The 16,621-nt window shown below is 38.1% G+C and overlaps 1 long non-coding RNA gene across 2 annotated transcripts in view; it reads left to right on the forward strand.

Annotated features, from left to right (window-relative positions):
- The window catches only part of LOC125919380 (uncharacterized), a 69,186-nt gene that overhangs the window by 25,065 nt on the left and 27,500 nt on the right, over positions 1-16,621 (forward strand). The window contains exon 4 of one of the 2 annotated variants that reach the window (XR_007456744.1): positions 4,692-5,020. The exons of the other annotated variant lie outside the window; for it this stretch is intronic. This is a non-coding gene — a long non-coding RNA (uncharacterized LOC125919380). Of the gene's footprint in view, positions 1-4,691; positions 5,021-16,621 lie in introns of those variants that run through there. 2 annotated transcript variants of the gene reach the window in all.

A 16,621-nucleotide genomic window follows, 5' to 3' on the forward strand; every position in this document is an offset into this window, starting at 1 on the left:
TCCCCGGGCCCCTTACTTCTGAAGGACTGCGGCTTTGACCTGTCCTGCCCCTCTGCGGAAGGGTCTCACTGAGCAATGACATAATGAGCAATGGCTGAATGTCGGCTGTACCCAGGAACGCTTGCTGGACCCCGCTGCTGTCGGTGCCCCAAGACACCAGGTGCCAGCCCGCCTCAGAAAACGTTCGCGAGAAAGTGTAGCAGCAGCGTTTCAGGGATTATGGAAAATCACAACACACATCTGGCACCAGGCTTCACTCTTAAGGACCTTGTTCTAGCACCAGCGAATGTGGCCATTTTCTGGGGTCTGCTGGGACCAGGTGGCTTCAACAGTCTCTACCAAATGTCCTTCCAGCAGTGGAACTGCTTTTCCCTGTGTGGCCCAAGAACCTCCCCGCCTCCACTCTGTTCCTGGGGATTCGCCCTTCTCACCAGAGCACCTCCAGGTATCGAGCTGCGGAGTTGCAGACTTTGCGCTCCCCTTGTTTACAGTCTTAATGGAATTTAAACCCTGTCCTTTCTCCTTTCTCCCTTTTTAGTTTAGTCCCTGCGGCTGTTTCCAATTTTCCACTTTCTCTCCAGCTGCTTTTGGGGAGGGGTGCTTTTCCCATATTCTCCCCCCTTCCCCAGTCTCCGTCCTCTCTCTGCCCGCAAAAGTGGCTCCCTACCCTCTGCGGCTTTTTTGCTCCCCAAATTCACCTCTTCGTGCCACGTACCTGCTGAATTCTGTGGTTCAGGTTGTGCAGATTGTTGTGTGAATCCTCCAATCAGCTTTCTAGATTTGTAGAATGATTTAGTGTTGGTCTGGCTGTATTTCATGGACGCGAGACACACAAAAAAACTTACATGCTATTTCGCCATCTTGGCTCCTCAGGCTGTTTTTTTTTCTTTCTTGATGAAAGAAATGTTGAATCTCAAATGCAAACTGTCACAGTTTTATAAAGTTCAGAGCATGTTATATAACTGCATATACTTTCTCCATTTTTTTGTTCTCAATTGGTTAACAGTTGACTAACTACCCTAACATACCACATGGTGTGTAACATAGTCCTCCTACCAAGGCCTGATTTCTCACTGTTTACACAGGCAACTCACTGCATGAGTTCTTCAAAATCTGAGCCGGTCTACACCTTATGCAAGGAGGCAAATCTCCAGATCAAATGCTTGAATGTCTTGGGACTCACAAATGCTCTAAAAAGTGTCTCAGTGCTTACCCTTAACTTCTGAACTTCTCTCTTCAAGGATTTGTAATCAGCAGTTCATCAACCAAGGCATGGTTTCTTCTTGCCTGGCTTGTGCCAATAAGTAGCTTCCCATTCGGATTTATACCTTCTGTGTCTCTCTTCTAATAAAGTTTCCAAGGTGATCTTCTTAAAATGTAAGCAATCGAGTAATTTCTTGCTTTAAATCCATCATGGGTTTCCCTTTGCACTTGATGGTAGACACGTTTGGTTGACCTGAGGACCTTATATGAACTGGCACCTGAATATCTCTCCCACTGAGGTTCGTTCTTTGTTCCTACTTGTCACTATGGTTCTGCCACTTGGCTTTGTTTTATTTTGGAAATTCTGTGCACGTTCCTCCCGCTTCTGAAAAGCTTTTCCCCTGCCTCTTGCTAAGGCTGAATTGTGCTTATCTCTAAGTCAAGGATGGGCAAAGTTCTGTAAAAGCTCAGTAAAAAATATTTAGTCTCCTGAGTCGTACAGTCTCTGTTGCCAACTCAGCCTTTGGAGAGTGAAAGCTCTTAATGAAAGAGCAGGTTTGTGTTCCAATAAAGTTTTATTTGTGGACACTAAAATTTGAATTTTGTATAATTTTCATTTGCAGTACTTCCCTTAAAATTTTTTTTATGGACACTTAGTGCCTCAGTTGGTTAAGCCTCCCACTCTTGATTTCCACTTAGATCATGATCTCACGGTCGGATCTCACAGGTAGAGTCTGCTTAAGATTCTCTCTCTCCCTCCCTCTCCCTCTGCCCTTTCCACACACATGCATGCACACTCTCTCTCTCAAAAAATTTTGTTTTTATTGTTAAAGAAACATTCTTAGCTCAAGGGCACCAAAATAGGTGGTGTGGCTTGCAGGCCCCTTTGTGTAATGTTTAACTTATAAGTCATTTTGTAAAAACTTTCCCTAACTTGTCTAAGTCTATTCCTTAACTTCAGCACTGTCACTTTAATTTATATTACCTTTTTTTTTCTTTTGGTAATTATTTCCTGATATTTTTTTGTTTATTTATTGTCTTTTCATTTAGTTACATGTTTCCTGATTTTTTTTTAATTTTTAAATTTTTTTATTATTTATTTATTTAAATATGAAATTTATTGTCAAATTGGTTTCCATGCAACACCCAGTGCTCATCCCAACAGGTGCCCTCCTCAATGCCCATCACCCACTTTCCACTCCCTCCCATCCCCTATCAACCCTCAGTTTATTCTCAGGTTTTTTTTTTTTTTAATGTTTATTTATTTTTGAGAGAGAGAGAGAAAGAGAGAGAGTGCAAGTGGGTGAGGGGCAGAGAGAGAGAGAGAGACAGAATTGGAAGCAGGTTCCAGGCTCTGAGTTGTCAGCACAGAGCCCAAGGCGGGGCTGAAACATATGAATCATATGTTCCCATATGAATCATATGCCCCTACGTGTTCCCTGATCTTGACTGTTCTGTCAATCTCTATACACTAATTGTATAGTCACAATTAAAATAATGCCTGGTACATGGCAAATGCTCAGTATTTGTTGACTAAATTAATTAATTTTGTTAACTCATTTCAAGTACTTTAAAAACCGAGCTATGTCAAACTATTTTATGTATTTTAAGACACTGAGACTGGAACTTAACACAAACATCCTGTTATCTTTCTCACCGTGTCCTGTCTTCAAGATAAATTTGAGAGAATATTTACTCTTATTTGTTCAATCTACAAATAACAGTGTGCATAACAGTGCAAAACCCCCCCCCCAAAAAAAAACAACCCACAACACCATGTATACATTCACACTGTGTACCATATTTTGTTTATAAAAAGGTCATAAAAAGAGACAATGCATTAGAATAGTCTTAAGAAGACTTTTATTTGACCTTCTGATTACAGTCATTGTCACAGAAATGGATTCCTGTGGTATCACTTGAAAGTCTCATGACATGTCTTTGAAGGCATGTCTGGATAAAGAACCAGGAGGCAGCAATAATTTTGGTGGTCAGTGTTGCTGTTCATCTGGTACCTTACTCTTCCTGACCCTTTCTCAGTAGCAGAGCCTCTGTGTGACTGTGTGCCCGGGAAAGCTGACCCTATTTTAGCCTCAGAGTGAATATGAGTGAATATTGATTAGTCTTAGCCAATCTTTTTTTTTTTTTTAATGTTTATTTTTGACAGAGAGAGAGAGAGAGAGAGACAGAGCATGAGCAGGGGAGGGACAGAGAGAGAGGGGGGCACAGAATCTGAAGCAGGTTCCAAGCTCTGAGCTGTCAGCACAGAGCCCGACGAGGGGCTCTCACAGACCATGATATCATGACCTGAGCTGAAGTCAGATGCTTAACTGGCTGAGCCACTGGCCAAGCCACTGATGCTTAACTGGCTGAGCACCCCTGTTTTTTTTTGAGAGGGGGGGAGGGGCAGAGAGAGAGAGGGAGACACAGAATCCAAAGCAGGCTCCAGGCTCTGAGCTGTCAGCACAGAGCCCCACACAAGGGCTCGAACTCACGGACCCCAAGATCATGAGCTGAGCCGAAGTCAGATGCTCAACCGACTGAGCCACTCAGGTGCCCCTACTCCTAGCCAATCTTGATAATTTCATCCTCCCTGCTAATGGAATCACCAGGCAGGGGCCAATAGCACCGACAGGGGTTTGTTAGAGGCTTTTGTGAGATATGTTCCTCCCTGTCAAAAAAGAGATGCTGCCTGGGGAGCTAGAAACTCCTTTCCAGTTCTGTGAAATAACGAAACATTCTCTTGACTAGGCTAGTGATTTTCTGACTGTAATGTGCATCTGAATCACTTGGGGATCTTGTTACATCTAGGATTTTAATTCAGCAAATCTGTACGCTCCCAAGTGAGGCTGATGCTGTATTTCCAGGGCCTACGCTTTAAGTAGAAAGGCCTTAGGCGTCTGTTTTGACCTTCTGAGAGCTGAAAGCACCTTACACAAACCAAATCTGCATTAAAGAATGGGAAGCTGATTTCTCTCTGTCTCCATTTATATTAGTTATACTAATAAGTATAGATTATATAACTTTATGTTTTAATCAGGAAAAAAAAAACAATGACTCTGCCTCTCTCTGAAAAAAGTAGTCAAGCCACTAGAGGCTGTCTCCTGTGATAGTTATGTGAAAATAAAAGCTTTTGTTGAAACTTTAGCATTGTGTTTATACTTGATAGTGATATAATTTTTTCATCATAACTTTTCAAAAATGATAAATGTTGGAAACACATCAGGTGGATTTTGAAAGATACATTTACTAATAGATATGTTCATTTGGAAATTCAATCAATTAAAAGGAAAGTTTGCTCAGCTAAACTTTGGGGTAGGCATGCAAACTACCATTTTTTTGTTGTTACACTAAATTTTTTTCAAGTGTTCTTTTGGAGTTATGTCAGCATAGACTGAAATGTATCAGAGCAGAGACAAAAGAAGCAAGATAGTAAAAAAGTGAAGATACATTTAAAAACTAAGAAAAATCCCATTTTCTAATTTTAGGCCTTTAATTTTGGTATGTTAAGGCATGGCTTGTCTGGAACAATGCAAAGATTGTAGAGATGCTGTTTTAAAATGAGCATGAACAATGAACAAAATTGCATCAGTGCCAAGAAATTCACCTGGGAAGATACAAATGACAGCTTGAGGATGAAAACTGTTTGCATCTCATGGTAAACACAAGATGACTTTCTCCAATTATTGCTTGTTACTTGCAGGATATAATATTCTTTGTATATATTGCAATTATTACTGTCAGTGCAATATCATTTGTTTAATGACTTAAAAATATGTTTTGCATAATGAAAGTGACTGTGGCAAAGAAATCTAATTTCGTCACATTCTTTTCTTTATATTTTCCAAATCAAAATAAAGGTTATGTCAGAAGCAAAAGTTCATTCTTTTCTGAGAATGAGTAACAAGCTAGATTAGCAGCCAACCCACATTCACTGCCAATTGATGGGTCACGAAACAAGTTCAGCAATCCAGGAACACAATGTTAATTTTGGCCAGTCTTTAAGAATGTTTGTCCAAATATTCAGGGTGGAGCTAACTATAGTTTTTTTCTTTATGCTAGCAGGATGCTTAAAATAAACTCATCTGCAAATCTTCCTACGAGCACTTATTCTCTGATGAAATTGTAAGAGAACGTTTTTTGAAATTTCATAAATTTTCCTAGGCATTTAATCAGATACATTTCTACAAAAACCTAGGATTTGGTCTAAAAGAGACAAGGAATTGGGATGGTTGTCTAGACCCCACCTTGTTAGGCAATCATTACTAAGGACAGATTTATGTTTTCTTGATCCTATTGAATCAATGATAGCTCAGTCCTCTCTGAATTGTAGAATGCTTCAAGTCTCTAACTCTATGCTGACTTTGAGTGCTGTAGATTTATAGACAGCGATATCTACTGCTGTACTCAGTGCTGGATAATTCCCATGCTCTTTTGCTTTTGTGTCGTATGGCTTATTTACGTGTTTTATATACACAGTGCATATTGCATAATTTTAATATTCTATTATAGATATTAAATAACAAATGTATTTTAGAATAAGGATTATAGGCCAACATAGAAATATCACTTAATTCTTTAATAATTATAGTCACATATGCTCACAAAGGAAAAATGTTTAATAAAAAAATAAACAAAATTAACAAAATGTTTTCTAAATATCCTTAAATAAAAAGTTGAATAAGAAGCTCAAGAAAGAGTCTACATCATCACAAATGTTGTGGATTCATGCTGCCAACATAGTTGATTGGATGCAACAATTATAAATATGCGAAAACAGATCATTTTCATTTAAAACTTGTTTGGATGCACTGTATAAAACAAATGTGCTGACACTCAGCCAATTGGAGCAGACAAAGTTATACATGCTGGGCCCTATTGTGTAATCTCATGCTGGACTACTCTTGTTTCTTTATTGCAAAAGCTTAAAAAAGTGGTTGGAAGCAATGAAGTTAGAATACTAGAATCAAAGATGTTATTATTCCATTTAGATACAAAGATTCCATAAATTTTTCAAATTCCCTATTGCATTTATGACTCTAGGTTTGATTTCTCGAAAGAAAACATTTAACAGTCTGTACTAAATTATTATTTTAATATGGCTAAATGATGAAGGCCTGGCAATTGAACATCACATAGTTGGAAGATACAGAAAAAGCTGATAATGTCTGAATGTGTTTAGCTAAAAGTCTTGTTTTCAGGACCTTCAGATGAAATTTGCTTGCAGTTAGGGTTTTCATTTTCTATAGTAAAAGAGCAGGTGAGCAAATCAATAGATCTTTATTTTAAGTTTAAAAAGATGCCGTAGGCCATTGTTAAACTCTAGTTTACTATGGCTTTGGCAGAAAATTAAAATTATATGATGCTGTTTTCTCTTTTAAAAATCAATAAAAAGCAATTTTATTTGAGCTGTGATTTTCAAAATTATAGCCTACTGGTTTGGATTCATTGTACAACCAATTCAGTGATGAGCAGCATATGACCATTATTAGGATAGCTTTTGCAGAACAAGCTGTTAAAAGAAAAATGAGTTTAGATATCACAGGCAGCCTATGTGTACTTGGCTTTCTATATTTAAAGAGCCACAAGCAAAAATAATAATAATAAAAATCTACACTGAAGCTCATTTTGTGTAATAGCATTTCCTGGGATAAAAGACTGTAAACCTGTATCAAGTGTAGAACTGGCCTCAACAATTACACATGACACACACTTTGGGCCAGGTGCTGTGCCAAACACCTGATAGAGATCTCTCATTTCATCATACAACAGCCCTTGAAAGGTAGGCATTCTTTTTCCCTCTACTTTAAGGATCTGAAAACCGAGGCTTAAAGTGGTTCAATAACTTGCTTAGCGTCAAATTACTAGCTAGTATTATAGTCAGATTTGAATCTAAGCAGTCTGACTCCAGGATGTAACATAGTTGTTCTTAAAATGTTGTCTTGACCCCAGGTTTGAAGTCCCGAACTAGAGGCTGGTTCGTTCCCTTCTTAATCGGCTGATTAAGTCCACATATCAATGACATTCCTTTTCGGCGCCTCTGTGCACCAGCCCTAATCGCACTAGTGCCCAGTACTGCACAACCAGAACCAGCGTCTTTGGTGGCACAGGTGAAATTATTCAAATTAGCCAATTGCCAGGGAGCCTGGGAAGCCTAACCCCAGTCCCCTTGCCTTACATAAGCTGCCTCCCTACAGCTCCAAATGGCCCTTCCCCTGTCCCGAAGTGCAACTCCGCACGACCCACCAACACTTTGGGTCTGTAAATCACAGAGTTCTGCCTTTCTATACCAGTATCATGGTTTGTCCTACCATCAAAAGAATCTTTCGGGTTGCCTGAGTGGCTCAGTTGGTTGGGCCTCTGACTCTTGATTTCGGTTCAGGTCGTGATCTCACGGGTTTTTGGCTCGAGTTCCAAGTCAGACTTCACTGATAGCAGGAGCCTGCTTGGGATTTTCTCTCTCCCTCTCTCTCTGTCCCTCCCCCACTGTTCTCCCTCTTTCTCTCTCTCTCTCAAAATAAATAAAAACCAAATCGGTAAATCTTATAAACACAAGAGTCTACTCCCTCAATCTCTACACTTCCTCACATCCAGATGTTGTACAGTGAGGGTATTTAAGTAGTGACTCATTCATTTAGATCTGTAATTATTATGAAAATTCTAGACCAGGACTATAAATAACAAGCCTGCTAATTCTTTTTTTCATATTCACTAAACTAGTCTGGATTCATATTAACTATAATTAGTTATAAGCATTCTACCTAATACTTTTCCCACACATATCAATGAAGGTCATATTTAAGGTAAAATTAATTTAATAGGACAAAAGAGAGGTTACAAAATTTAAGAAGAAGAGTAGGCTTATACTTTCTGGAATGTTTATGAGTAATAAATTGATAAGGAAATCAACCACAACAGGAAAATAATTATAAAATTTAAATAACTCAATACAGTACAAATATAAAATGACTCAAGTAATTATTTCAAATAGGCCCCTTATATTTGGATACTTAGAGATAAAAGCATTAGTGTTGGTTTTCTTTCTTGGGTGTGAGAAAGAAGTGATTGTGGTGAGTAACCTCCTATGAATTACTTTAATAGTCTAATACAGAGTTCAGAAACTATTACCTTTAAACGGTCAGATAGTAAAAGCTTTGGGGCCATATGGTGTTTGTCTCAAATACTCAGTTCTGCCATTAAACCAGTGCACACGTTTGGTCCAATAACGTTATTTACAAAAACAGGCAATGGTTTGGATTTTGCCCATGGGCCACAGTTTGCTAAAAACTGGTCTAATACTCTGAGTTACCATTCTAGCTTCCTTTCTTTTCCATGATTGACGCATTACTATAGAAGGGGATCCCAGTTCAGGAAGTATGAGGTCCACATGTTAGGGATGAGGTAAGTCTAGAGTTAACCAGCCAAAGACGTCTCTTCGCAACAGTATAATTATAATTCATTGAGACTTTTAGGACAGTTGGTTTAGATCACATAGAGAAAGAGGGTGTTTTAATATGATACTGGCAGCTCTAGAAGACCACCAATTTTCACAATAAAGTTTACCTGACCTGCTGCTCTGAACTCTCCATTTGGTCATTTGTAAAAATGAATGTGTACCCGCTAAAGTACGTGTCATTCCTGTGCAATCAACTATCAGCTGGAACTAGAAATGAATGATTATCTTTTGTATGTGTGAATAATAGTAATGGTAATAAAAATAGTAGGCGCTAGTTACAGAGTATTTACTGTGTGAGATTCTGCCTTATTCTTCAAGACTCAGACTCAGTCTGTCCAGAAAACCATCTCTGATGCCATGGATTGGGTTCTACACCCTTCTATTCTTCGCGTCTCATCACACCTTGATTTTCTTGTACTACAGTACCAACTACACTCGAAGGGTCTTACTACTAATTTGCTCCTAAACTGGTAATAAGTGCTGTGGGTCAGGAACCCCCTCTAGAGACTAACAGTGCACCCCTGGAGTCTAGCACAGTGCCGGGCTCCTAATAAACTCCCATGCTGTAAGTGCTTTCAAAGAAATGAATGAGCAGCTAGCTACATGGAGCCCCAGTAGAGCAGGCCTAGCTGTCGGAGGCCTTGAGAAACTGAAAGAAAAGGCTGAATCCTGGGGTAACATCAAGGCTCAGCTGCATGAAAGAAAGGCCCATCACTCTGAATCATTCTAGCACAAATTATAGGCTTTAAAAAATGGTTTAGGAATGTTACATTTTTGAGTTTCCTGCACTGGAAGATATCTTAAATTTCACTTTCTTCTCTGGGCAGCACTCATTCTGAGTGTATGTTGGTTAGTTCACTCAAGTGAAGGGGAAAGCCAGTTTGAAAACAAACCACAAATCAGATTGCTTTTCTACCCTGATTCCTTTTCTGCTTGTGTTTATCACAGCTCCAGAAGTAGGATGCCTTTAGAGATGTGTGTGGATAGGCTACCAGGAATGAAATTTCAATTCCAGTTTGGCACTAAGTGAACCACTCGCCCAAATGTCTTTTACAATGTGCTGACTGGAATGCTTTGACCATAAACCACTGGTAATAGCAAGAAATTAGGCCCTGGTTAGAAACATATTACTGCATTGCCAAATCCTTCTGTGGAATTCAACTACTACATATTTTTAGGTTAAAGAAAACTAGATCTCTGCACTTCAGCCAAATCTGGCTTGGGTTTCAAACTACCTCAGAGGGGAAAAAAAAAAATATTCTTAGCCGATTGTTCATTTGATACGGTTTGCTTCACATGGAGATATATGCACAATGTATTTGGTAATTGAACATCTTTTCAATTAAAAATGTGATACTTACTAATTAGAAGTTATTCTAGTTAGTATTCTAGTTATTCTCTGGGGTTGGGGGAGGGGAGAGAAAGGGAAGTGGACAGGATTTATGATGTTTTAGGGTATTGGAAATGGGGAGGTAGGGGCTTGAGAAGAGAAAAAAAAATATGAGAGAAATAAACAGACAAACAATAACAACAACAGCAACTTTGAAGACTCCAGAGAAACATCTGGCTAAGTGTAGGACCTCACATTAGGGAACACTCCTGTTAGATTAGTACCAAGGCCTCTAATTCTGTTAGGGCTTGTTTGGTTTTTTCCATAGAACACCGATATCCCTTCCACACCAATACTTTTCATTTCTCCTGATTTGTCCTCCTTCCCTTTATCCTGAAAACATGTTGATGAAAAAAGACATCCTGGAATATCTCCCCTACACTCAGTTGGGTAAGATATCAATGTGAAGGAGGCTTGCATTTCTCTAGGAACTTGCTGTCCTCAGCATTGTTTAAATGAGCCTATCAGGAATACTCGTGTCTCAGAGAAACAGCTTATTAGAATTTCTAATGGAAGAAACAAAACATTTCTAAGGCAACAGTTTGTGCCAAGGAGAGCTCACTAATAGTTTACTTATTCAACAGGCATCTATTGCGTGCTTGCCATATGGAAACAGGTGAAAGGAGTAATAATAATAATAAAAAGACATTATACTTCATCGTCCCTTCTCTAGAAGAGCTTATTTTGCAGTAAAAATTTCCAATTTGACATTTTAAAATTATAGGATCACTGAGAGATTCTAGCTCCCAAATTCCATTATAGATTCTTATTTGTGATACACCTGACCTTTGTATGCATTTTACCTACTTGGTCATTTTTATAATTGATCTTAATTCGGGGTTTCTTATTTTTGAGATCCTTCCCCAGTCATCTCTGACAATTAATTTTGCTGACGGCTATACGTAATCCTCTAAAGTGATTTGTGTCTACATGCTCTGAGTTTATTGCCAATCTGAGAGATTTTAGTGAGCAAGGATGAATATATTCTCAGCAAAAAAAAATTCCATTTTCTTTACCTGCATAAAATACTTTTACTTCCATGATAAAACTGCTAGTATGCTTATCCCTAGTATTTTTTTTTTGTTTCAAAAATTTCTCTTGTATTTAAGGAATGAAAACGTTCCAGTTTTAATTCATGATTTATTGAAATCACAAGACTTGAAATTTAGACTAAGACATAGCAATTATAATGGTTTCTGCTTATTCTTTTATTTTTTTATCATTTTAAATGTTTATTTATTTTACATTGTTTATTTTACATTATTATTTTACATTGTCACTCTGTGACAGAGACATAGAGTGTGAGCAGGGGAGGGGTAGAGAGAGAGAGAGAGGGAGACATGGAATCCAAAGCAGACTCCAGGCTCTGAGCTGTCAGCCCCCAGTGTGGGTCTCGAACTCATGGACCTCGAGATCATTATCTGGGCCAAAGTCAGATGCTCAACTGACTGAGCCAACCAGTACCCCTGCTTATTCTTGTTTTAAAAAGGAGGTTTTTTAACTGAAGTAGACTATACATACAGATAAATGTACAGAACAAAGCTATTTATTTCTTTGGACTAATTAGCACAGACATAGGTTGCATTGCACATGCAAGGCAATATCGCTTTTTCAAAAACCTAAATATTTAAAGTTTTGGATTCAATCCCCTGGTTTCCTTTCTTAGAAAGCAAAGGTTAGAATAAAATACCACAGTTTCCCTAAATTTAAGCCATGCTCCCCCTTTTTAAAGAGAACTTTAAAGTACTCAGACCATACACTGTGAAGGAATGTAACATCTGTACATAGGCATGTTTGCGCTGGCAAAGAGAAAAAAAAGTCCCCATCTTTCTGAGCATTGTTATTCGGAAGGTTTTCCTCAGCTGTTTGTGGAGGATAATCACTAGGCCAAAATGTCAAGACACTAATGGTAACTGATACCGATGATGTATCTTTGTGCACACTCCTTGGAGATAGACATTCTCTTTGACAGCTAATATTTCCGTTAATTAACGGATACTTTATCTACCAGCTACAAGAATAATAAAGAGTTGCAACATACTTAGTAATAGGTTCAGTCACACACACACACTCAAACTTCAATTTATTTATCAATCTATGTGTAAATACTTAATGTAACTGATTCATTAAGGTATATAAGGATTTTCGAGGGCAAGTTCCAATTATTTAGACTACAAAGTTTGTAAGGACACATTATAGTGTAGCCAAATGAACACTTAAGTTGTAATCAGGAGATGAGTCCTGATTTATATTCTACTACTGTTAGCTGTGTGACTTTTGGCACATTATTTTAGCTTCAAAGTCCTTGGTTTCCTTGTATCTTCAATTTCCACCTATTCAGTGATTCCTTCATGGCTGAGAGCCTTATGTAGGTACAAATGATCTTGTTTGAATGAATTTAGTGCTTTTAAAGATTACCTAACTAATTGGCTTATGTAAATTTATCCGTGTATTTCCTTCATGAGTTTAATATTGCTTTTTGTTTTTTTTCTTTTTTTTCAAGTTTATTTTTGAGAGAGAGAGAGAGAGAGAGAGAGAGAGAGAGAGAGAGAGAGAGAGAAGGCAAGATGGGAAGGGGCAGAAGAAGAGGGAGACAGAGAATTCCAAGCAGGCTTCACACTGTCAGTGCAGAGATGGACTTGGGTCTCAAACTCACGAACCATGATATCATGACCTGAGACAAAATCAGGAGTCTGACAATCAACCTACTGAGTCACTCAGGTGCACTGTTTCGTTTTTCATAGCAACATCACTTCTGATTGTTTAACTGCTTTGTATATTTTGACATAGGTGCTTGATTACCTAACATTTGATTCAGGATAGGTACAGAGTATTGATAGAAGTAGCAAAGATGAGCATAGAAATCCATAAAGATGATTGGGTACTTGAAGTAGAGCACGGAAAAGATAATTTAACCTTCTATATTCATTTTTTAACCTCCTTATCACCATGTAAAGAAATTGGCCTGTAACTATGTCATTTTAGGCATTTGGTTACTTATTTAGACATTTAGAATTACTATTTAGGAAACCAAACTCTGAATTTTCTCTTCACCTTTTACCTGAATTTGCAATTAGAACTTAATTATCATATTGAATCATTAGTATTTGTTCCTTAGTTTACTTGACCTGTGCTTGATATTTACACTCCCTTGAATTCCTCTCCTTCCCCCAGACATTTGAAATCTCTTTCTTTTCTCTCTGGCTGTTTTGATCAGAATTCTTTGCTGGTTCACCATCCTCTGCCTGCGCAATCCATATTGATATACTCCATAGCTGCATTCTGGGATATCCTCTGACTTTACCCACTCTTGGGTGAGTTTACGACTTCAGTACAATGCCCTGCAAATACATATCTCTAATTTTCAAACCAGCTCTGGATACCTACTTCTAACAGCACCCTATGGCATTTAGATCTCCTACAAGACCCTCAAATTCAACATGAACACAAGTAAAAGTTAATTACCTGCCCCACCCCAACAACAAATGCTCATCCTCCTTTCATGTGTATTTTTAATACCAGCATGACATCCATGCAGTCATCTAAGAGAGAAATCTGTTACCTATGTTATTCTTTATTTCCCCATGGTTTGCTAGTTATAAAAGCAGACTCTGGAGTCTTTGTCTGAGTTTGAATTATACCTCAACAAGTCCTCTATTGACTATTGGTGTGACCTTGGGGGAGATACTTGACTGCTCAGTGCCTCAGTTTCCTCATCCGTAAAATGGGGGTGATATTGAATGAATATCCTGGGGTTGTTCTGAGCATTAAATGTGTTATGTAAAGTCGTTAGAATGTTATCTGGCGGAGAATGAATGCTCAGTGTTAGCTCTTATTGTCCTCGTTGGCACTGACATCATTACCTTCAGGAGGTATCACATGGCTGACGACCATTGGCGGCTCCTAGGACTTCATGATCTCCATCTAGATTGTTGGGCTATAAACTCCACAATGTTCTCTTGCCTGCCATCATTCTCTGTCTCAACTGATGCTTTGCTTTGCCACTTTAGTGATTCTGTACAGTTTTTAAAATGTGCTTATATTTTTCTTATATTGCTTGTATGTTTCCTTACTTGATTGATGTTTGTAGGGTGTACATTAATACTTTCTACATTTTTATATTTCCAGTGTTGACACAGAGCTAAAACTTAAATCTTTATTAAACAAAATGATGAATGATAGTTTATTTAGAACTATGATGAAATGCAAGGTTCACAATTTCATGGTAATCAAATTAGGCTTACCAAATAGAGCCCTGAACAGACAAAGAATAAAATAAAGCAAATGGTGCTATAACCCTGTGTATATTTAAAACATATAATTAGTCAAATTGTTGGTGAGCTGTAATGGCTAAAATAATCTTTTTTAAGTTTAAACTCCATAGTCCATTTAGAAGAATCTTAACACAGATTATTGTAGGAAGTCTCTAAGTCTAATTTAACACTTTTCTGTCAAAATACACCCCCTCTGGGTAATCTTTTACCATTGCATGAGGCTAATTAGAAGCCACTTTTTAATGTTTTCCTAAAGAATTAAGAATCCATGATAGGCCCTCTCTAACTAAGCCTGCTAGGAAATCCAAGATGAACCTTAGTGTCTGTTGAGCCCAGAATTAGGCCACAGACAAATATTTGACACCTCCCTCTTTGCTGGAGAACCCAGACAACACAGCAGGCTCTCTCATTAGATAAGGTACAAGTCAAAAGCCACAATCCAAGCTGTATTCGGGCTAGTCAGCATCTAATTGACTGCTAATCTTCCAAGAAAACAGAAATGGGGGAACATTCACAGCTATGACTATTTTGAAAAGACTGGGATTTAAGATAATAATTTCTTCTGAGTTTGTTCTTTGGGAATATTCTGGCTGTGCCAAGGGATTCATTAATTCAATCAGTGTGAGCATCAAGTCCACATCATTCTGGAGAAAACTGTCAGTGTACTCAATCATAATTTATCCCAATTCAAATTTGGACATGACTATAAAATTATACACAGAGCAACAATCCTGAAAATTGACTAAATGATGGGTTTGACTGGGCTTGACAATTAATTGGGGCTTTCTGAAAGAAGAATTGTATATTTTTCTCTGGCGGTCAATTACTGCCTGAGATCGAAAAGTCAATTTTCCATGGATTTAGATGCCAAGAACATTTACTTCTAATAGAATCAGGATTTATGCATAGCTACCTTAGTTATAAATACTAACTTGAAATTGTAATACTCAGTCCGTATGGGAATAACTCTGTAAGGGAAATAATTTATGTCTTCTGAAATCATTTCAATTTCTGTTATCCTTCAGTTCCTATATTAGACTTTAAGTTTGCTCTTGTGTATGCTTCTGTCCTTTACTAAATTACATGCTTCTGAATTGAGAAACTGCCTCCTGAATGTATTTGTATTATCTTCCCACGTGCTTTTAACATTTTGGACACATAAAGAAGCCCAAAGTTTCCATTTATACCTTTAACCCTCAAAGCCACCTTATGGGATACATATTATTGTGTGTATTTTATAAGTTAAAAATCAGAGATTCAGAGGGTTTAAAGAATGCTTCACCCGATTTCACCAGGGTAGAAAATGTAGAGGATGGAAAGGCCTATGACTCTTTCCACAATGCAATCCTGTATTATGTACTGATTATTACCAAAGGCAAGCACTTAAAAAAAAATAGCGTATAAGTCCCAGAAAAGTCTTTGGTTAAAAGTTACTCAGCTGAATAATTGAAAGAATTTCAAGGAGTTTGATAAAATTTATGTGGTACACTAAATGTCCAAGATCAGGTCGGAGACTTAAGGAAGACTGGGGAATGAGGATTTGCCATAGTGTGGGAACTTAGTATGAAGCTACAGTAAATAAGACAGTGTTGTATTGGCTCAAGGAAAGAAAAAAAAAATGACAAGCAGAGTTCTCAGAATTCTTTTTTTTTAATGCTTATTTGTTTATTTTGAGAGAGAGAGAATGAGAGATCATGAGTGGGGAGAGGCAGAGAGAGAGAGAGAGAGAGAGAGAGAGAGAGAGAGAGGAGTCCTAAGAAAGATCTACACTCAGCACAGAGCCCAACTCAGGGCTGGATACCATGATTGTGAGATCATGACCTGAGCAGAAATCAAGAGTTGGGCATTTAATGGACTGAGCCACCCAGGTGCCCCCCACAAACAAATTCTTAACAGGGATCCCAGGAAGAGACCCATTTTGTGACTGTGTACCATGTCACCTTAGCTAAGTCAGAATCGTCCCTTAGAGTTCCCATAGTTTTTCTGGGAATGACATTTTCAAACCTTCACTCCTTGTACTAGTTCAAGGGCCGATTCACCTTCCCTTCAATAATCATTTCCTGACCACTTTAACCAAAAGCGGACACTACCTCCTCGGTACCTCTGTAATACCTGCTCTATCCTTTCTTCAAGAGAACAGAACTTCTGTAGGAGATTTAGTTGGATGCCTTATTTCTAGGAAGTAATAACGGGGGAAAATCCAAACAAAATGTAGAAAGCAACTTATTCCTAGACCATGGGGTTTAAAAATGTGCCGTTATTTTTATTGGACAGATTATAATGTTCTACCGAGGACAT

This window comes from Panthera uncia, chromosome B4, assembly GCF_023721935.1.
Source record: "Panthera uncia isolate 11264 chromosome B4, Puncia_PCG_1.0, whole genome shotgun sequence".
Lineage (NCBI taxonomy): Eukaryota > Metazoa > Chordata > Mammalia > Carnivora > Felidae > Panthera > Panthera uncia.